The following is a 23,460-nucleotide window of genomic DNA, read 5'->3' on the forward strand; positions in this document are numbered from 1 at the left end:
CCCTAGGTTCCTTCTCATGATTTCAAACAAATCCAACATGGATATGGTTTTCATGCAATACAAAATTACCACATGTCTATCTATAGACGAAGTATTGAAAAAGAACAAGGAAATCCCTACCTCAAGTTCGGAGCTCAAATGGAGAAGATGGAGAATCTCAAAGTTGCTCCAAATCTCAAAATTTCCGGATCAAAACGAAACCCTCGACGATCAACACACTTTTTACAAAGGCTCAAGGTGAGGAAAACACTCCTACTAGATCAAACCCTAGAGAGAAGTTAGGTTTTAGAGTGAGGAGCTCTCAAAAATCGATTTTGGGAAAGTAAGAGAGAGAAAGGAAATGTAAAAAGTGATTTAAAATAGCCTAGCTGTCAACTAATATACGACTCTCCCGTTTGAGCGGGGAACACAACGCTCGAGCGCAAGAAGGCCCGCTCGAGCACCAAGACACAAGAATAAAGTACATCCGCTCGAGCGCGAAAACCAGTCCGCTCGAGCGTAGATTTCTCCCTCCTAGAACTTACACCAAAAAGTACAACCCGCTCAAGCGCTAACAAGCCCGCTCGAGCGTGACCCGCTCGAGCACAATAAATCAGCTCGAGCGTAGAAAACACATCTGCAGAAGTTTTGCAGAGGCACAAAATACTGAAACTGTGAAAACCCTGCTCGAGCGTAAGAAGACCCGCTCGAGCAGACCGCTCAAAAAACTGGGCAACAACAATGGGAGCTAAAGCTCTACCAACCTGAAACAACCGAGCCCAACTTGTTCTAAAACTCAACCAAAAGAGTTTAAAGGTTGACAACACGATAGGTACAACTACCAACTCCACGGAACTGCGTCCGAAAAACAACAAAACAGAAAAGGGATAACCGGGATCGCTATAACTCACATCTATGCAAATTACTTTTTTGTGCAACTATGTCTAGTGCGTTTCTAGTTCATTAGGAAAATGGATTTGAGAGGAAAGTCATGCTAATAGAATACTTTTTGGCATTCCATTTCTATTATAAATTTATATTACGAGAAATATTGATTACTTTGAGGAGTATTAGTTGCATTAAAAATGAAAGGTTTATGGGTTCTAAATTTTTTGTATGATGTATATCTATTGAGGACGTTTTGTAACTAATTTACCTATATAATTGCATGTGCCACTAGATAGGTTAAATTGCAGTGTCTGGTCACAGTGTTTGTGATTTCCTACAATATTTGATGATTAAAGTGGGTGTAGTTTTAGCTTTGTTGTGGATTGTCACAAATACCATGTTGCAATGGGTTCAATAGAGGTTAATCCTTTTGATTTCCATATACTTTCAGAGCACCGACGTATTATAAGCTTTTGATCCTGAAAAGGGCATTACTTGTTTATTTAAAGAATATAATTGTTTATTTTTGTATGACCATGTTTGTGATTATATCCTTATAGTTTCAAGAGAAGTTTCTGTTGGACTTGGATGATGAGGAGTGCATACATTTTTTCCAGGATCTCATCAATGAGAGTGTCAAGGTTTTGTTCCCTCAAATACATCGATGGGCCCAGTACTAGCGTTGACCCCCACGAAGTAAGGACTTATTCATGTCTAAGTTAGCTTATTATAATTTCCAAGTTGTTTGTGTTTTTGTTGCCTAGCAAACGATCAATATGTTCAGGCACTAACTGGAACAAACTTAAATCATGTTGAAATTGGGTTTTTATCAATTTTCCTGAAACCTGGTTTTGGACTTCATTTGGCTATCTCTATGCCATATCCTCTTCCCTCTCTCGACATCTATGGATTCATGCACCATGGTAGGTGACAATATTTTGCTCATATACACCTTTATCATTGTTTCAAGACTAAGAATTAAAAGTATAGAATAATTTAGTGGATTGACAATTTTAATGTTCTGTTGTTCTTTGAATTTTATTACTATGCAGGATAAAAATCCCATACCCAGTACAATGGGGGGTGCCTACTTTTAATGCAGGTCATCCTTTTGGGATGATGGCTGCTGTATTAGTTTCCATGATTAAGGTCATTTTTTACACAAAAAAATCAATCAAGTATATTTTTATCAGTGATTAACACAAATATTCATATTGACCGTCAACTGGAGCGTTTAAGGCCATCTCCTGCTCATGTTCTTAGCTGTGGTATTGGTTGGCAGGTCTGCAAACTACACAATTTGGTGAAATAAAAAATAAAAAATAATTTGGTATTTGGTATTTGGTAAAAAGAAAAATAATTAACTCGTAATCCATGTTGCAATATATTGACACAGAACTTCATCATACAGGGAATTGGGATCCTTTTCAATGGATGTTTTGGGACAGTTACAGGATCTACAGTTTTTGTGTAACTACTAACAGAGACTCTTCTATTCAATTCTTTGCTCTTGAACATTGTTCTGGTTGGAAATGGATGCTAACAATCAGTGTGTTTGGTTAAGTTTTTTGAATTAAATTTTTTGAAAACTCAGTTTTTTGGTTTTCGTGTTTTTTTGTTTTCAGTAAATATTTTTAAAATTTTAAACATTTTTTTTACGTTTTTAGATGCACCTTACTTAGATGTATATAAAAAGTAAAAAAATTGCGAAAAAATATTTTAAAAATTTAATAAATACATAAAAATACAAAAAATGTACTGAATTCTTGTTTTTTTTTTGTATTTTTTGTATTTAGTGAATTTTTAAAAGGTTTTTTTCACAAATTTTTTACTTTTTAGGTATATTTATGTTAGGTATGTCTAAAAAGTAAAACAAATTGCTTAAAATATTAAAGAAATTCAGTAAAAACAAAAAAATACGGAAAACAAGAAAGTAGAATTTTCTGAAAAGTGTTTTTGAAAAAACACAACCAAGCATATTTTGAAAAAAAACCAGAGAAAATGTAGGTCTTCTGCGAGCGGCTCGTGTTGGAAGCCACAGGGTCGTACAAATTTCTTTTTTCCATTTAGCTTCTACTTCATTTCTATTTTCCGTTTCCTTTTTTTTTTTTTTTTTTTTTTTGTGCATTTCACTTTGTGTTCCCGGAGCCTCAGACCTTGTTATTTTCTTTGATTTCTTGGTTCTTTTAATTTCTGGTGAGAGCAGTTTCAAGTTTCAAGAGTGTGGTTTGAAATTGAATTTTTAGTGGTTTTTTTTTTTTTTTTGCCAAATCACAAATTGTACATACTATTGCTCTTGTATACAGGTAGTTAAATTCTCAAGCTTTTTTCTTAGTTAAATTCTTTGGCCCAGTGTTATGTCATATTTTGGTTAAATTCTTTGGTTGTATTATGCTATATTTTAGTTAAATTATTTGGTGTGTTATGCTATATTTTAGTTAAATTATTTAGCTGTGTTGTGCTAAATTCAGAATAAAAAAAAAAAAAGAAAAAAGGGTGGCGTTTTTTAAAAAACGCCACTAAATAACGTCATCATGATGCCATGTGACGGAAAGGTAGCAGACGTCAATGTTTTTGCGACGTTTTTAAAAACGTTGCCACATGTTTTTAGCGACGTTTTTAAAACGTTGTAAAGTTATTACGGTGGCCATATCAGCGACGAAAATGTTAAACGTCATTGTAACTTATGACGGCGTTTTTGAGACTTATAGCAGCGTTTTTGAAACGCCGCTAAAAATCAAATTTCCTGCAGTGATAGTCATTATAGTTTATCATTTTGAGTTTCAAAGAGCTTAAAATATGTTCAACTTTAGAGTAACTCGAATTAGACAATTTGACTTGTTTTACAATCTTAATTTTAACTCTCATTCTCAAGATCCCAGTTATTTTTTAGTCCTTTAGATATAAATCATTTACCAAAATTGTCAATTTAATTCCAATATTGTATGTTATGATTTAGTTTAATAACTGATTTTATGAGTTTGTTCTTTTAAAATTTTTACTCAAAAAACTTTTCTACATTAAGCCTATGAATATCATCTACACCCGATAGGGAACAGGGAAATATTATGATACACATTTTTTAAAGGGTGTGCATCATATGCACATTAAAAAGAAAAATAATATAATTTTTATTTTCTGAATCGTAATTAAAAATATATATATATATATATATATCATAATTAAACACAACATGAAACATAATCACAAAATTTATAAGTTATAATTAAAATAATGACATAATTAGAGATGTATATGATACACTTCTTTAAAAGAGTATATATATCAAAATTTCACTCGTGCATAATAATCTAACTAGTGGTAACCTGTGCTATGCACGACATCTAAAAAAATTAGTAATATATTTTTATACAAAATAATATAAATAGTTAAATTTTTGTATACAAATTATGAAAACAAAGAAGATTGAAATTTACAATTTAAGTCCCACAATTTTATCACAATTTATTTATTATTTTTTAATTTGTCACAAATTTAATCGTGTAACTTTCAACCTCCCTTTCTACAATTGCAAACTTAGGTGGGCTCAACCCAAGCAACTTGAGTTAAGCTTAAATTTTTTTAAAGATTGAACTATATAGTTTTTAATTAAATGAGGACCTAAGCAGAAGTTCAAAAATTCAAATTAAATTTGAGGGACTTGGGCAGAAATACCAAATAATAACCTGAGCAACCAAAACAAAATTATATATATAAATATATAAATTATTTGCTAATTTATTTTTTAAAATAATAAATAAAATTAATTAAAAATTTAATATTAATGAACAAAAGAAAAAAAATATATACTTAAGATTTCCAATATAATTTTTCTTGAAAATATTTAAAAAATATACCTTTTAGAAAGGGATCGCCAAATAAAGGGTTGTTTGGAAACTGTCATATTAGCTCACTTTTCTTTTCTTTTTTTATTTATATTTTTTGGGCCATATCACATTTTTACTTTTCTACACATTTCTTCGTAAAAAATAAAAAAATATACTTAATTATCTTTTTTGGGTCACATCATATCTCTATTTTTTTATACATATTTTTGTAAAAAATAAAAAAATACATATTTATTTAGCACTTTCCAAACTACCACTAAGTTGATATTAAAAAAAATTACTTTTTATAATGGTGTAAATAATTTAAATATGATTTTTTTGAAATTATTTTTAATTTAAAAATTACAATAAAATATTAAATAGAATAAAAATAAATTTCTTACAAAATAAAAGTATTTGAATAAAAAAAGGTAAGAAATTTAAAATTTAAATATGGTATTTTCTTTTAATCTGAAAATAATTCTACATGAACAATAAATTATCACCTATAACCCTCTTTTTTTTTTTTAAATAAAAAAGTTTAACGAACTATCACTTTTAATAATAATAAAAAAAATCAACGTTTGTTTCTAATTTATTTTAGCAAAACTATCTTTTTAACAATTTGAGCCAAAGATATCTTTATTTTTTATTTTAATTTATTTAATTGACTATTGAAATTAAAAAAAAAATCTAACAAAATCCACCATGTTTGGTAAGTACTAAAAAAAATTATGTTTTGTTCTTTTGTGAAAAAAAAAAATTAAAAAATATTATTGTTCAAATCCTTATAGTTTAGAAAGATATAATTTTTTTTTATAAAATTTAATACAAAAAAAGAAAAAAAAAATTAATAGCGATTAACAATTTGAACACATGTTTTTAAAACAAATTATATTTAGGCCAATAATATTATGACACATGTGAATATTGATCTCATTCTAATTGTAGTAATATATTTTGAAGAAGAATTTAAATTTGAAATTTTATTTTATAATTTAATAAAGGATGCAAAATTTAAGGACTGAATATTGATCTCATTCCAATTATAATAACATAATTTAAGTAAGAATCAAATTTTGAAATTTTCTTTTAAGAATATAAAATTAATTTATAGACCAATCATATTGTAACACGTATTAACAAAAAATTAAACAAAATAAAAAAAAAAAGAATTACAACTTTCAACTTTAACGAAATGACAATATTTTGCAACTATAATAATGTATAGATGTATAGATAAATCATGGAACATATCATTATTTAAAACTTATATATTATGGGATAAATCAATATAAATTTAAATTTAAATTAATAGAATGTTTTCCATATTTAGTGCCCCTCAAATTTGAATTTTGAAATTGATTGGTATACTTTCTATTTTTTATTTTATATATTTGATATACTTTCCATTTGAAAGTTATAAATCAAGAGATATTAATTAATTTTATTATTATTATTATTATTATTATTATTATTATTATTATTATTATTATTATTATTATTATTTATTTGTTTGAATGAGAGCTATAGAGGATTTTTTTAATTATTTAAAATCAAAAAATTAGAAATTTTAGTTTGAGATATTGAAACTCTCACAAGATTTGTGGTTAGAAACCCATTTTTACTTATATAATATTTAGATAGATATAGATAGATAGATAGATTTAATATGAATTTATATTTTTTTAATATACAAATTATTTTTTAAAGATTTTTTTATAAAAATAATTTAACAATCCCATCACTAACCATAGTGTATGGGAGAAGTTGAAAAGGGTGTAGGAGTAGGTATGGGAGAACTAAAAAAGGCTTGTGGGTTGAAAAAAGTCAATTGTAACGCCCTCAAAATAAACCCATAATCATACATTCATGATGCAAAAGGATATATCATATTACCAACATCAGAGTATTCTTACAAGAAATTTTACATGTTGATAACAAAAGTAAATGCCCTACAGGTTTACAACTTTCCAAGTCAACACTTGGGTTCAACAAAAATAGAGTTCTAAGTCTTTACACAAAATAAGCCATTGGCTTGATAAATATGTAACACACAAAATAATCACAAAAGGGAAGCCTTCAGCTTCTACAACCTCCCAAGCTACATCCTTGGAGGCAGCATATCACCTGCACCTGAAAATGATGTCCCATATAGGGTGAGCAAACGTCCAGTAGAGATATGCTAAACATAATATGAGCAATAACTAAAACATTAGCATTTGATAAATGTTTAACCCATATAAGCCAACTTATAACATATTCCAATTCCATGACAAATATGCCCATGTATCATTCCACTTTCCTTTACTTAACTAATTCAATTCATAAACATGGCTCAGAAGCTGGCCAAACAATTCAATTTAATGAGATTACATCCCATATCAACAGTACTTCAATTTCAAATGAGATAACAACTCATATCAAAACACTCCTATACTTCACATTAGATACGCATATTTGCTGTATCAAAGTCATATTAAAACACTTCCATACTTCACAATAGATACATAGATTTGCTGTATCAATGGAGTCCATCTCCTATCTCCTCCCAAATAATATCCGGTTTAGGAGTCTATCCCTATCTTCTCCCACACAAAACAATGTATATAAACAATTATCATAGACACGATCAATCAATACACAAATTCGATGTATTATTCCAACCGTCATATTCAATCGATTAGTTTTAATTCACCTAATCATCATGCAGTGTCTACAACAATCAAGACTATCCTCCACCGATAGCTCAAAGCAATTATTTCTAAACAGATAATAAATGCATCAACAGATAAATTATCAACATTTTCAAAGGTGGGTGATTAATAAATCCAACCCCACCATTCAATCTCATAATAAGCCAATTTCATTATTTCCAACCCAAGTCCATATTCCCATAACTTTCCCAAATTAATTATACAAATTAATTCATAATAATGAATTAGTGTTTTTCCCCATTTTCTCAACATTGACCCCAAAGGTCCAAATATTAACAATAAACATGAATACCCTCTTTTAAGACCCAAAACATATATGTATTGGTCAAAATAACAAAACCCCTCTTTTCAATATTTCAAATCTCAAACCCTAACTTCCCAAATCAAACCATTTATACAAAATGCCCAACATTTATGTTAAAGATCATAAAAATGAATAGTTATCCCTACCTCAAATGGAGAGACCAAATGGAAAAGATGAAGAATTTCGAAATGCTCCAAAACTCAAGATTTTTCGATGGAAATGTAGCCCAAGCCAAGCTCTACACTTTTTATAAAGGCATTAAGGTAGAAGATCACTCAAACTAGATCAAACCCTAGAGAGAAGTTGAAGTTTTAGAGTGAGGAGCTCTCCAATGGAGGTTTTGAAAAGTTAAAGAGAGAAGAGGTATCGAAAAGTGATCCAAAAAGTCAAAATTTGGATTGAAATACAAACAGGTCCGCTCGAGCGTGGGATTCCCCGTTTGAGCGTCAGACACAGACTTACGCTCAAGCGTCAAAAGCACCGCTCGAGCGTCGGATGCACACATCCAAAAGTTTTGTAGTCGATGGTCCCCGCTCGAGTGTGAAAGTGGACGCTCGAGCGTCCGATGACCTATAGAACAAAATACTGAGAGATGAACAATCACGCTCGAGCGTCAAAAGTGCCTGCTCGAGCGGAGAAGCAAAAACAAAGGGCCCGCTCGAGCGTCAAAAGCCCCGCTCGAGCGTGAAGGCCAAAATCTAGGCATCAACTTTTGGTTTCTAAACACAACCAACATGTTCTCAACCTGCCCAACACAACCCAAGACTCAAATACAAAGAGTAAAGGATGGAAACGAGTCCGGAATACAATTAAACAATGAAGGAAAAACCGGGATCGCTATATTAATAAATGCTGAGGTTTTTTTTTTAAATCAAAAATTTAGAAAATTAAGATTGGGATATTGTAACGCCCTCAAAATAATACATATAAATCCAACATTCATGACATTCATAGACCTAAGAGAATGAAACATGTTCCCATTTATTAGAGTATTTAGTATAAAAGTATTACATGTTGACAACAAAAGTAAATGCCCTATTGGCTTACAACTTTCCAAGCTAACACCTGGTTACAAAAAAATGAGAGTTCTAACTCTAAACACATTAAGCCCTTGGCTTGTATTTACATGTAACACCAAAAATAACAAAATAATCAAAAAGAGTCTTCAACTCCCAAGACCTTCCAAGTTACATCCTTGGAGGTGGCATAACACTTGAACCTGAAAATGATGTCCCATATAGGGTGAGCCAACACCCAATAGAGATATGCTAAACATAATATGAGCAATAACTAAAACATTAGTATTTTGACAAATGTTTAACTCATATAAACGAATATACATCTCTTTCATAACTCATCCATATTCACAACACATTTCAATCTCTTTCCATTTCATTATCCAAACCAATTCATAGATGTGGTTCTCTATTCATTCGGACAGTTCATAATGAGCCTGCAACTCATATTAACAATACTCCGACGATTCAATTTCAAATGAGATTATAACTTATATTACAATACTTAAATTCATTTATGTTATGCAAACGCAATTAGGATTTCGGGACTTTCAACCTGGACACTCCGGCCAACTTAATTATCACCGGAGTCCATCTCCTATCTCCTTCCAAATCCGGTTTAGGAGTCCATCCCCTATCTCCTCCCAAACCGTGGAGTACATCCCCTATCTCCTCCCAAACCGTTGAGTACATCCCCTATCTTCTCCTAAACAACATATATATACAATGTATTTAAACACTTATCATATACGATGATCAAGCAAAGCACATATTCAATGTGTTATTTCTTCCGTCATATTCAATGGCATACTCAATTGATTAGTTATAATTCACCTAATCATCATGCAGTGTTTATAACACTCGCGACTATCCTCCACCGATAGCCCAGGGCAATTATTTCTAAATAGATAATAAATTATCAAATAGATAAATTATCTGTGATTTCAAAGGTGAGTGATTAATCAATCCAACTCCACTATTGAATCTCATAATTACCCAATTTCATATTTCCGTAACTTTCCCAAATTAATTATACAAATTAATTCATCAAAATAAATTAGGGCTTTTCTCTCCCTTTTCTCAACATTGACCCAAAGGTCTAAATATCATCAATAAACATCAATAATCTCAATTTAGGACCCAAAATATCCATGTATTGGTCAAAAAGACAAAACCCCTCTTTATACATTTTGAAACCCTAACACCCAAAATTACCCAACTTCAACATTAAATCAAAAAAGACCACATGTTTATGTCAAAGACCATAAATATGAGTAGTTATCCTTACCTCAAATTTCAGAGCTCAAAGGAGATGAAGAAGAAAACTCAAGATGCTCCAAACCCCAAGATTTTCGGATCAAAATGGAGGTCTTGCAAAGCTCTACCACTTTAATGAAGGGACAAGGGTTGGATATCACTAAACCAAGATCAAAATGTAGAGAGAGAGAGAGAGAGAGAGAGAGAGAGAGAGAGAGAGGAGCTCTCAAATTAGGGTTTTGAAAAGTTAGAGAGAGAGAATGGCCCGAAAAAGTGATTCAAAAAGCTAAAATTCAGACTGATATACAACACAGTCCCCTCGAGCGTGGAACGCCCCGCTCGAGTGTTAGACACAGACCCCCGATTGAGCGTGAAAAGCGACGCTCGAGCGTCGAATGCACACTTCCAGAAGTTTTGTAGACGAAGGTCCCCGCTCGAGCGTGAAAGTGGACGCTCGAGCGTCGGATGACCTGCTGAGAAAAGTACTGAGGGTTGAATAATCCCGCTCAAGGGTCAAACTCCCCGCTCGAGCAGAGGAACAAAAACAAAGGGCTCGCTCGAGCGTCAAAAGCCCTGCTCGAGCGTGAAGGCCAAAATCTGGGCATCAACTCTTGGTTTCTAAACACAATCAACTTGTTTCAAACCTGCCCAACACATTCCAAACTCAAGTATAAAGAATTAAAGGACAGAGATGCGATAAAGACACAACACACATCCACGGAACTGAGTCCGGAATACAATAAATTAGGAAAGAAAAACTGGGATCGTTATAGATATTGGAGCTCCCACAAGGCTTGTGGGTTAAAAACCTCATTTTCCTTGTATAATGCTAGCCTATTACTCGTGCTATGCACGGGATAATTATAAATATTTACATTTGTTTTAGATTTTTTTTAATATACAATTTTTTTTTTTAGATTTTTTATAAAAATAATTTAATAATCTTATCACTAACCATAGCGTATGAGAGAAGTTGAAAAGGGTACTACAGTAACTATACGCAGGTTGTATCTATAATTATTTGTATGAGGGGATTTTGACCAAAGCTCTCAAAAGGCATGTGGATTGGAAAAAGTTAATACATACTGATCAGGGAATTTTTACCAAATCAATAAATGCAAGCATGTGAAAAGGCACGTGGATTGAAAAAATTTAATAAATGTTGAGGTTTTTTTTTTTAATCAAAAATTTAGAAAATTAATATTGGAATATTGAAACTCCCACAAGGCTTGGGGGTTAGAAACCCATTTTCCTTATATATAGACTAGCATGTCACCCGTACTATGCACAAAATAAAATAATATATTACTTATTAAAAATATGATAATTATATTTAATTTTTTGTATTTTTTCTCTCGTAAATAAAATTTTTTATATAAGTTTAAGAGTTTTGTTTCAAATGTTCCATTACTATAATATTTATTTTCAATTAAAACTAATGTCATATTTATTTATACGTATAATTTTATTTGGATATTATTTATATTTTAACATGCTTATTGAAAACAAAAATAAATAAAAATAAAAATATCAATAATTTTGAGTTTTAAAATATGATTCTATAGACTGGTTATATTAACTTTTGGAAGGAATATATTGGAATTTTTTTACAAAAATTGAATTTTAGTCATTGAACAAATCTTATAAGATTTATAAAATAAAATTTAAAATAGGAAGAAATTAATGATATTGCAACATATGCATTTTAACAATTTTAAATTTTGAAAAAAAATAGATTAGGACTTTGAACTTCAATTATTGCACAACATTTTTATTTATATAATAATATAAATAAGGATAGATAATAGATAGATTAAAATTAATTATAAATATAGCCATATTTAAAAGGATATAGTTTGGTCTAGTTATATTTTAAATTCTAAAATATATTTTTTAATTTCCTATATAAAAAGATTCAAAATTTTAAATTACATATGATTTTTTTTAAAAAAAAACATATGAACTCACAGTGGAGTAGAGAGAGAAGTACCATAAAGGAATAGAGGAGATGCACATATTAAAGATAAATAATTAAATAATTGACTAACAGCTTTAATAGTTTTGAAAAAATTGATTAAAATTCAAATTGTCTATTTATAACTTTGAAAAACTACTACATGCATTTGAAATAATGCTCTGCACCAACTGTCAATCAACACATATCATGATATCAAAAAAATATTAAAAGTAATTTTTTTTTTTAAAATGTAATGATATACAAACATAAAATCAATACAAAAAACTTATTAATAAAGATTTTGTTTGGATTTTATCTATCATTTTATTGTGAGTGGCATGTTTTTTTATTATACAAATGACACTATCACGCCATTTTAGTATAAAATTTCTAGGAAAACAATATTAACCAACCAAAAATAGTTATAAACAAAAAACAGATAATGGTTGATAAAATATGGAATACAAAAATAAAAAAAAGTCATAGATTAAAAAGAAAAAGAAAAAATGGTGTACTTAAAAGATAAAGGAGTCTATTTAAATAATAGAACAGATTACACATAAACTAACCTCCAATTTATCTCATAAAAATAAAGTTAAAAAACAATGAGTTTCATTGTTCCATGAATGTAATATTTATAAGGCGAGCAAGACATGAATGGCTTGGAAAAAGTATAATAGATTCGTTTCGGAAGTGAGTTGGTTTTTTGACTTTTGATTTTTTGGCTATTTTAGCATGGGCTTAAAAACCTCGTTTGGGGAGGGTTTTTTGGTTTTTTTGACTTTTTGTGAGAGAAATAATGTAATGATTATGGGTTTGATGTGATATTTTGTCTTATTAAGCTAAAAAATTTATTTTGTCTTTTTGTGGCTAAAATAGCCCCAAACCCAACCCAACCCAACCCAACCCAACCCTTCTTCCCAAATAGAGGCAATGTATGATGACTAATATTTTTGGATAGAATAAATAATTGGTTAAAGAAAGAGTGCATTTCTTTCCTAAATTATAAATAATGGAATCATTATAAAAAATAATGAATTATGAGATTTTTCTAAAAAATTATATATAGTATAGATGTTGTAACGCCCTCAAAATAAACCCATAAATCATACATTCATGACATCCATAAACTTAAGAGAATAAAACATATTTCCATTGATCAGAGTATTAAGTACAAAAGTATTACATGTTGACAACAAAAGTAAATGCCCTACGGGCTTATAACTTTTCAAGCCAAAACTTGGTAACAAAAAGAGAGTATTAACTCAAGCCCTTGGCTTGAATTTACATGTAATACCAAAAAGAGAACAACAAAAAGATCTATCCGCCTCAAGCCTCCCAAGCTACGTCCTTGGAGGTGGCATGTCACCTGAACCTGAAAATGATGTCCCATATAGGGTGAGCCAATGGCAGTAGAGATATACTAAACCAATAATGAGAAATTACTAAAGCATTAGCATTTGATAAATGGCTAACACTTGTAAACCAACTTACAACACATTCCAGTTCTATGACAAATATGTCCATGTTTCATTTCACTTTCTTTTACTTATACAACTTTATTTTATAAACATGGCTCAGAACCTGGCCGAACAATTAAAAAAGAATACAACTCATATTAAGACATTTCCATTATTCGCAGTTCACATGAGCCTACAACTCATATTAAAACACTTCCATACTTCAATTATCTACGTTATGCAAATGTAATCAAGATTTCGAGACTTTCACCCTGGACACTCTGGCCAACTTAGTTATCAATGGAGTCCATCCCCTATCTCCTCCCAAACAGGTTTGAGAGTCCATCCCCTATCTCCTCCCAAACAATATACATATACAATGTATTTAACACATATCATATACAATGACAAATCAATATACATATTCGATGTATTATTCCAATCGTCATATTCAATGACATATTCCACATGATTAGTTTCAGTTTTCCCTAATCAACATACAGTGTCTACAACAATCAAGACTATCCTCCATCGATAGCCCAAAGTAGTTATCTCTAAATAGATAATAATTTTATCAAACAGATAAAACACCAACATTTACATAGGTGAGTGATAAATTAATCCGACTACACCATTTAATTCTATAATTTCCCAATTCCATGGTTTCCAACTCAATTTCACATTTTCATACTTTTCACCAAATTAATTATGCAAATTAATTTATCACATTAATTAGGACATTTCCCTTTTTTTTTTTTTTTTCAAATATCAACCCTGAGGTCCAAAATTTCATCAATTTCACAACAATAATTCCATTTTCCAAGGTCTCACATACACATGGAGTTTAACATTTGAAAACCCCCTTTTTATAAATTACAAATCAAACCGTAACTTTCCCAAAATCACCATAATACACAATTTATACAAAACACATAATATCTATGTCAAAACCCATAGAAAGGAGTAGGTTATCCCTACCTCAAATGGAGTGACTCAAATGGAGGAGATGAAGGAAACTCAAGATGCTCCAAACACCCACTTTTTCGGATCAAAGTGAAGCCCACACCAAACACAACCTTTCTTACAAAGGGACCATGTAACAACCCTCATACTGTTTACTGATTAATGACCGAATGATTACCGTTAATCATTGATTACTGCGAAATGGAACTGATAATGACTGATAATTGAACTGACTAAAGTACTGAACTGACTGACTGAAACTGGAAACCGAATTGATTGAGTATATGTTAGTTAAATTGCATTCTATCTGTTTGATTGTATGATTATCTGTTCATACTTATATGTTTAAACTGCTAATTGAAGGCCTTACCGACGGCCGAATCCGAAACCGATTAGTGTTCTATGATCCTTAGAATTAAGGTGATTTTATGGTATATTTATCTGAAAATTGATTAGGTATGATTAAATTAGATTAAATTAAGCTAATTAAAGAGTTTGCCATATTTACCATTTTGCCACTATCTCATATACACACACTTGAGCCTTTTACACTCCACGTATGTGATCAAACTAAACATTTCTTCTCCTCTTCTTGCCTCAACCGACCCAAGCTAGAGAGTGAGAGAGAGTTGAGTTGTTCTTGAGAGATTTGCTTGATCTTGCTTGGAATTGAAGTGTATTTGCATATTTGAGCTCCCTTCTTGAACTACAAGACTAAAGGTAGCTCCATTGTCTTCTTGTCCATGTTTTGAGTTGATTGTTGCATGGTCCATGTTAGATTGTAGAGCTAAGTCATGATTTGGGTCATTAATGGTGAATTGAAGCTTAAGTGTCGCATGCATGTTTGTATTATAGATGTTTGAGTTGTTTTCATGGCAAAGGGTTACATGCATGTTCATAATCATGTTTAAGTCCATGATTTCACCATGTTTTGAAAAGAATTGGCTCCTGAGAGCATCAAATTGAAGCTTCAAAATGGTTTGAATTCATGCATGTTTGCATGTTCATCTTGTGCTTGAAAAATGGTTTAAATTGGGTTTGAATTAAACACCCTTGGGCTTTGATTTCTTAAAATTGAGCTTTGAAACATGATATCCTATGTGTTTATAAATGTTTTCCAGAAAATGGGCCCAAGAGGATTGGTTTTGATGCTTTTGAGCTTGGTTTTGGACCTGGAGCTCGAATCTGGGATTCCCAGATTTCCGTCTTCCGCTCGAGCGGGGGAAGTGCCGCTCGAGCGGGAAAATCGAGCTTCCAGCATCTTGCACTGTTTTATAGTCCGCTCGAGCGGAGGATTGGGCGCTCGAGCGGAGTCATGTCTCAAGCTCGAGCGGGCGTCGAGCGGGGATTTCACCCATCCAGTACCTTTACAGTACGCTCGAGCGGGAAAGTTTGCGCTCGAGCGAGTACCTTTGTTTGCCTGTACGCTCGAGCGGGGAAACCTGAGCTCGAGCGGGACTCTGTTTTTCTGAAAATCCTGAAAATGCTTTTAAATGTGCATTTTTGCATCCTCATCCCATCCTAGGTATTCTTAGGCCTAGTTTAAGGCATTTAGATGAGGATATCGTTGTAGAACACACCAAGGCAAATTAGGGATTAAGTTATGATATTTCCCAACTGTGTAGCTTAGTGTGTGTTCAACCTGTGAACTGTGTAGGGTTGGCAACTGAGGAGACACGCTCTAGCATACTGTAGCCCAGAACTCTGTGAGTAACAATTGTGTAAAGATATGTTCAACTGATATCTTTTGAATACTGAACTGGTATTATTTACTGAATGAATGTATGTCCTTTATTTCTGAACTGTACTGTGGCATCCTTAGTATCTACGGTTTACTGTTACTGTTACTGTCACAGAGATCTCTGTCGGTTCCCTCGTGGAACCACTACTGTTTACTGACTGATGGCCATCATTACTGTTCGGTCTTTTAAGACCTACTGTTACTGTTATGCTAATGGATGTACCACATATGACTGTTTACTGTACTGAACAACTGAAATACTGATTGAATTGAACTGTTTTCATTACTGTAAGGACATTCATTCTAAACCCCTTTACGCTTTATGTTATTCACTGGGCTTTAGCTCACTGCTCATATATATATGTAGGTGTACAGGCACCAGAACGGAGCTAGGAGCGTTAGGGTAACTCCAGTTTTGTCAAGCCAGCCTTTGTGCCTCACTGCGAGGTTCCGAGTTGCCATGCTATGGCATGGGGGTGTTTTGTTTGTTTTCCCCCGCCTGTCTTCTGTACTGTCTAACTGTTCTGTATAGACTGACTGTTTACCGTACTGTTACCAAGGGATTAGGTCCCTGTACTGTGTGACTGTAAACTTTGTATAGACCGTACTGTTTTGTACAGACGGAATGTTTTCTGTACCGCTATCTAGGGTTGAGTCCCTAGATTGAATGAATGTCAATATTGTACATACTGTTCTGTACTGTTTATGTATAAATGCATGGAAAATCTTTTGCATACAGACTGTCACAGCTCATTGGACATTGTTTACTTACTGTATTGGCTTCCGCCAGGCCCTGTACTCTGTTTTACTGTACTACTGTTAAGCAGGCCTTTGGTAATCTTGGATTACTGGCCGGTTACGGTGCTAAACCCATAGGGCCGGGTTTGGGTCGTGACAGACCATGATAGAAACACACTAGAACTAGGTGTATTTTTAGAGAGAAGGTATGTAGAGAGAGGGAGAGTAGCCGTTCTAGGGTTTGTGTAAAAGAGAGGATGTATAGCGACCCTGGTTTTCCCTCCATTGATTAGTGTGATCCGGACTTGGTTCCGCGGATGTTGGTTGTTGTATATATCTTGTTTCCATCCTTCAATACTTTGTATTTGAGTTATAGGATGTTTTGGGCAGGTTTGTTACAGATTGGGTGTGACTGGGAGCAAATGGTTGCTGCCCAGAATTTGGTTCTTCGCTCGAGCGAGCTCTGTGTTTTATGAGAGTTGCAATCCTTGGCTCGAGCGAGCTTTCTTTTGCTCGAGCGAGCGAGGACTATGTTTTGGGTTTCTTCGCTCGAGCAAGCATTCTGTCGCTCGAGCGTGCTTCCGGGTTGCAGACCTGAAGCTTTGAATTGTTGGCTTGAGCGAGACTTTCTTCACTCAAGCAAGGGTTCTTTGTGTCTGGTCGCTCGAACGACCAATCCTTCGCTCGAGCGAGCCTGTGTTATATCAGTAGACAGTAGCGGGTAAACACTTCACTTTTTCATCCTCTTTTTCTTTCAAACCCTAGATCCGAGCTCTCTCTCTCTCTACACTTACCTTCTCTCTAGGGTTTCATCTAGTTTTAGTGTGTTTCTACCCTAAGTTCTTTGTAAGAAAGATAGAGGGTTGTGTGGGCTACGTTTTAATCTGAAAATTTGTGGATTTGGAGCACTTTGAATTTTCATTATCTTCTCCATTTGAGCTCTACATTTCGAGGTAGGGATACCCTACTCCATCTTATGAGCTTTGTCTTTAATTTTGGTCATTTTAAGTAGTTGGTGATGTTGGGCAATTTTTGGAAAAGTTGGGGTTATTGTGTAATTTATAAAAGAGAGGTTTTCAAATAATAAAACCCATATGTGTGTAAGACATTGAGAAATGGAATTATTGTTGTATTATTGATGAACATGAACCTTAGGGTTGATATTGTAAATTAGGAAAAAATGCCCTAGTTATGTGATAAATTAATTTGAATAATTAATTTGTAGAAATACGAAATTGAGTTGGAGATTATGAGATTGGAGAATTATAAAGTTGAATGGTGGAGTTGGATAATTTAATCACTCACCAATGAAATTGTTGATATTATATCTGTTGATGCATTTATTATCTGTTTAGAAATAACTGCTTTGGGCTATTGGTGGAGGATAGTCTTGATTGTTGTAGACACTGCATGTTGATTAGGGAAAATCGAAACCAATCATATTGAATATGTCATTGATTATGACGGTTGAAATAATACATCAAATATGTGTATTGATTGATCCTTGTATATGATAATTGTTTATATACTTGGAATATGTATATTGTGTGGAAGGAGATAGAGGATGTACTCCATGGTTTGAGAGAAGATAGGGGATGGACTCCATAGATACAGCAAATACGTGTATCAGATTGAAGTGTTAATACAACAAATATGTGTATTGAATGAAAGTGATAATACAGCGAATATATGCATTATTTGAAATATTGGAAGTGTTTTAATATGAATTGCGATCTCATTTGAATTGTAAAGTATGGAAATGTTATAACTTGAGATATAGTCTCACTGAATGATTGGCCAGGTTCTGAGCCCTGTTTATGAAATGATTGGGTTAAGTAAGGGATTGTATAGTGATATAAACTGGTTATTAAGTGGTAACCATCTATCAAATGCTATTATTTTAGTCATTACTTATGATTGGTTTAGAATATCTCTGTTGGGCTGTGGCTCACCCTATATGGGACATCATTTTCAGGTCCAGGTGATATGCCACCTCCAAGGACATAGCTTGGGAGGTTCTGGGAGTTGAAGACTCTTTTTGTTGTTTTGTTATCTTTTGATGTATTACATGTAAATTCAAGCCAAGGGCTTAATATGTATTTGAGTTAGTACTCTCTTCTTATAACCAAGCGTTGGCTTGGAAACTTGTAAGCCCGTAGGGCATTTACTTTTGTTGTCAATATGTAATACTTTTGAAATGAATACTCTAATAAATGGAAAGATGTTTATTTCTCATATGTCTATGCATGTCAAGATTGTTGAGTTTTATGTATTATTTTGAGGGCGTTACAGGATGAAAAAGTGAGGAAGAAGAAGTTGCTGCGAACTGATATATTCAAGTTTTGCTCGAGCGAAGGAGTGGTCGCTCGAGCGACCAGACACAAAGAAACCTCGCTCGAGCGCAGAAAGCCTCGCTCGAGCCAACAACACGAAGTTTCAGGTCTGTAATCCAAAAGTACGCTCGAGCGAAGAAAAGCTCGCTCGAGCGAAGAAACCCAAAACATAGTCCTCGCTCGCTTGAGCCAAGAAATGCAAGCTTCAGGTCCAGACGCAGCCGCAAGCTTGAGCGCAAGACTTCTCGCTCGAGCCACCAGACACAACACTTAACTCTCGCTCGAGTGAAGGAACCCTGGCTCAAGCGAAGGAACCAAAACACAAAGCTCGCTTGAGCGACAAAAGCCTCGCTCGAGCGACAAAAGCCTCGCTCGAGCAAAGAAGCAAAAATCTGGGTAGCAACTATTGGTTTAAACTCACTACCAACCTATAATACACCTGCCCAATATATCCTAAAATTCGAATACAAGGAATTAAAGGACGGAAACAAGATATACACAAAACCAACACCACGGAACCTAAGTCCAGAATACAACAACTAAAGGAGGGAAAACCAGGATCGCTATAGATGTGCTTAAATTTGTTTGGGAATAAAATAGTGTTTAATTACGGAATAGAAAGAGAATCTAGATATAAGGTTTAATTTTTATTTTATGATAGGCTTAATTACAAGTTTATATAGATTAGACCAGTTGTGAAATATTTTAATAGTATACATTTTATAGAAGGTGAGAGGGTTTTCTTTTGATTAGATTTATTTTAGGAGAGAAAAGATTGTATGAGATTTTATATTCTTTTTAGAAAATTAGATTTAAGGTTTTAAAACACTCAGGGTCTCTAAGATGAAAAGTCACTTTGGTATAATATATAACATAGATAGATTGTGAGATTTAGGAAAGAAATGAATATTAGGGGAGAGATTTTAGAAACTTGTAATTTAGTTTTTTATTTTTTAAATCTATAGTTATTTTGTTAGCCAATATTATTATTTTTAAATATTTTAAAAATTAAAAAAATTAGCAATTGTTGTTTACGTTCTTTTTAAACTATAATGTTTTTTTAATATATATATATATAGAATTAATTTGTTATGAGATGAGATTTGCGTTTTTATTTTTATTTTTAAAATGTATAGTTACTTTATTATGAGATGGGATTTAGGAAAGAGAGAAATATTGAGCTTTTAGGAACTTGCAATTCAAAATTTTAGGTGATTTTTTATTTTATTTTTAAATCTATAATTACTTTGTTAGCCAATAGAATTATTTTAAAATATTTTTAAAATCACAAAAATTAACAATTGTGGAATGAGAGTTTGGAACTCTGACAAGCTTTTTCCTTATATAATATATAGATAGATATAGATATTTATATTTGTTTTAGATATTTTTTAATATACAAATTATTGTTTTTAGATTTTTTATAAAAATAATTTAATAATCTCATCACTAGCTATAGTGTATGGGAGAAGTTGAAAAGAGTGCTGCAATAACTATGAGAGAAATAAAAAAGGCTTGTGGATTGAGAAAAGTTAATAAATGTTGAGATTATTTTATTTTAAATCAAAAAATTAGAAAATTAAAATTGGGATATTAGAGCTCCCACAAGACTTGTTGGTTAAAAACTCTATTTTCCTTATATGATACTAGCATATCACCCGTGCTATGCACGGATTGTGTTTACAATTATCTATATATGTGAATTGTGATTTTTAAATGTTTTTTTTAAATGTCTTCTTATTTTTCCTTTTTTATATTATATTAAGGTTTAATATTTTGATAATAATCATATGTGTTAGACTTTTCAAGGAATTAAATGTCTTTTTTTTTAATATTATATTATATTAAAATTTAATATTTTGATAATAATCATATATGTTGGACTTTTGAAGAAATTTTTTTTTTATACTTGTTCTTAATGCATTAAAGTGTTATTATGAGGGATAATAATCATATGTGTTGGGACTTTTCAAGGAATTCATGTGTTGGATTTCAAAGAATTTTTTTTATGCTTGTTCTTAATGCATTAAAATGTTATTATGAGGGTAAGACTTGGGAGTTGGGAGAAGTTAATAAATGCTAAGATTTTTTATTTTTTAAATCAAAAAATCAGAAAATTTAGATTGGGAGATTGGAGCTCCCACAAGGCTTGGGGTTAAAAACCTCATTTTACTTAATATATAGTATAGATAAGATATAGATAGATACAAATATAGATATATATAGATATTATATTAAAGTTTAACATTTTGATAATAATCATATGTGTTGGAATTTTCAAAGAATTTTGTTTATGCTGGTCCTTAATATAGCGATCCCGGTTTTCCCTCCATTGAGTATTGTATTCCGGACTTGGTTTCGTAGATGTGGGTTGTTGTATTTACCTTGTTTCCGTCCTTCAATACTTTGTATTTGAGTTATAGGATGTTTTGGGCAGGTTCGTTTCAGGTTGGTTGTGATTGGAAGCATATGGTTGCTGTCCAGTTTTTAGCCTCTTCGCTCGAGCCATGACTTTGTCGCTTGAGCGAGCTTTTCGTGTCTTCAGGTTTTGTTCAGATGTAGCGTTGGCTCGAGCGAGCTGTTCTTCGCTCGAGCGAATGAGCTATATGTTTTGGGCTTCTTCGCTAGAGCGAGCGTTTCTTCGCTCGAGCATGTTTCTGGGTTGCAGACATGAAGCTTCGTGTTGTTCGCTCGAGCGAGGTTTCTTTGTGTCTGGTCGCTCGAGCGAACACTCCTTCGCTCGAGCGAGGAATGTATATATCAGTTCGCAGCAGCAGCTTCTTCTTCACTTTTTGATTTCCCTTTTGTCTCAAAACCCTAGATTTGACTCTCTCTCTCTCTCTCTCTCTCTCTCTCTCTCTCTCTCTCTCTACACTCACCTTCTCTCTAGGGATTGATCTAGTTCTTGGGTGTTCCTACCCTAATTTCTTTGTAAGAAAGATAGAGGGTTGTGTGGACTTCATTTTGATCCAAAAAACTTTGGGATTGGAGCACTTCTGAGTTTGGCTCTTCTTCCCCTTGGGTTCTCCATTTGAGGTAGGGATTCTCCTTGTTCTTTTTCAATACTCCGTCTATAGATAGACATGTGGTAGTTTTGTATTGCATGAAAATCATATCATGTTAAATTTCTTTGAAAACCATGTGAGGGAACCTAAGGTTGGTTGTTTGAGAATGATTATTTTATCATTGATAGTTCATTGGGCTAATTAGAATGTAAATTACCATGTTATTGTGGAAAGAAGGAAAAGCCCTAAATTATGTTTTGATTTGGTAAATTAAAATGGAGGGTAATTGATCAATGTTTGTAAGTCTCTATTCTTAATATGAGTTGAGTAAAGGTGTTAATGCCTAAGGGATTAACTATGGCTTTGGGGTTGTTTTGAAATGAATGTATTGAATCGGGTCAGGTTATGGCTTTATAATGAATGGAATTGGTTTTGTGAAATGAAAAAGGGGTTTTGGAATTGGAAAATCCTGGAAGTTGATCTTGGAAATGGGAAATGAAATGTTAACTCTATGTGAGTTTCAGAAAATAAATATGAGAATTGAATTATTGTATCATGAGTGTTGAATACACACATTTGGGGGTTTTACCCTTATCTATCGTACTAGTGTCGTTGTTGGGTTTAAGATCTCATGAGAGTTGAGTCTTTATAATAGGTGTATTAAAATCATGCATGTAGAGGTTTTGTCCTTGGTCATCGGTGGAGGATGACATGGTTGTGTAGAATTGTCGTGTATGCATTACAACTGTGTTGATTGAAATGTAATGAAGTGCTATGATATATTATATATGTATAATTGTTAGGGAGGAGATAGGTGATGTACTCCAGTGTGTGGGAGGAGATAGGGGATGTACTCCACACACCTATGTGTTCATATACTTTAACACATTGCTTATGTATCTTGAATAGTTTATGTGTATATATTACACTTGTTGGTTATGTTCTGTTGTATTGTGATTATTGGTGTTGTACACCGCGCTTATAATCAGAGGTACCGTTACCTTCCAGCTAGCGCCTGGAGAACTGACTGCGCTGAGAATCTAAGGTACCACACCCTTCCAGCTAGCGCCTAGTAAAATGGCATACCGTTATGAGAGTTGTATCCTTGGCTTACTGTGCATATAGCTGGTAGAGTAGAGTTTTATTGTTTTTGTCTCAGTTTATCTGAGTATATCGTGGATTGCGATGGTTACAGCTTTGGAGGGCCGAGTTACCTCATTTGTTGATTATATACATGTTGATGATTTGTTATCCCCCTTTTATTAAAGGCATGCA

Source organism: Camellia sinensis, chromosome 5 (assembly GCF_055761805.1).
Source record: "Camellia sinensis isolate YWXY chromosome 5, ASM5576180v1, whole genome shotgun sequence".
Taxonomy (NCBI): domain Eukaryota; kingdom Viridiplantae; phylum Streptophyta; class Magnoliopsida; order Ericales; family Theaceae; genus Camellia; species Camellia sinensis.